Genomic DNA, 1,219 nt, shown 5'->3' on the forward strand with positions numbered 1-1,219 from the left:
CTGGAACTCACTCTGTAGACCAGGCTGGCCTTGCCTCTGCCTCCCAGATGCTGGGATTAAAGGCATGTGCCACCATTGTCTGGCCTAATAAATTCCTTAATCTAGCATCTGTCCATGGAGTTCTTCCCCCCGGACCACACCCTGTGGTGACAAAGTGGCCGAGGCAGAGCAACCATCATGAGCTGAATGATACTAAATGATCTCTCGCTTCCACCAAGTTGTCATAAAATCTCTAGTCCCTTTAAAATCCCACCATTTCCCAAGTCCATCAGCTGCAGTGCCTTCAGTCTCTGCCCTCTTCAACACTACATTGTTCTTTTTTCAAAATCTATTCTTCAGTCTTTGATCCAGGAACATTCAACTATTTACCTAAGCATTCCTTCTTGGTTGGGAATTATGAAAGTATATTTATTTTTCTACTTAAGAATACACGATGAAGGGCCAAATGCCCCAGCATTTGCTCCTTCATCATTATTTGGCAATGTGATTTTCTCTTAGAAGATAACATCTCTCTTTGGTTTGGAGAATTCCACGACTTGAAATTACTAGCACAAAAGAAGTATGTTTCCAAAAAGGTTGTTTGTCCAAATCTACACCCAGTCTACTCTCTCTTTCAATGTGCTTCTCATGCTGTGTTTTGTGTGTGCATGTATGTGTCTGTTAAAGGGACAGGTCTCCATTTTCAGATTCCTGAGAACTGCAGAGATTTCTGGCTGATGAATCCTTTCCAGGATGCACCATCTCCCTTAGAGGGGCAGGTCTACAGAAGTCTGTAAAAGAGATTATCTAGGGAGGAGACTATGAAGGTAAGTCCACACAGAATTAAACTGAAGGATTCTTTGGATAATGAGCCTGCCTGACACAAAGACTATAGCTCTTCATCATCAGTACTTCATGATGGCATGTGATGCATGAGATAAAGTTGCCAGGGGACTGTTTCCGACACTTAAAGGAGTGGAATTGATCTATAATTGGATAGAAGTGGCCAGGAAGACAGTAGCACTTCTGGTGATATTGTATCTATTAGGAATTTTTAATTAGTGAGAGAGTCTGACAGAGTCTGGATTCCAGTGTCAGGGATCAATGGTAGAGCTGGAATAAAGATGTTGCTGTAGCAAGATGAAGTATCTGTTTGGAGGGGAGTGGGCTGGTGTTCTGTGGGAGCCCTGCTGGGCTCACTAAAGAACTCAAAACCGAAACCAGAGACTTAGCTCGCTGG

The sequence above is a fragment of the Mastomys coucha genome, unplaced genomic scaffold (genome assembly GCF_008632895.1).
Source record: "Mastomys coucha isolate ucsf_1 unplaced genomic scaffold, UCSF_Mcou_1 pScaffold23, whole genome shotgun sequence".
Classification (NCBI taxonomy): Eukaryota; Metazoa; Chordata; class Mammalia; order Rodentia; family Muridae; genus Mastomys; species Mastomys coucha.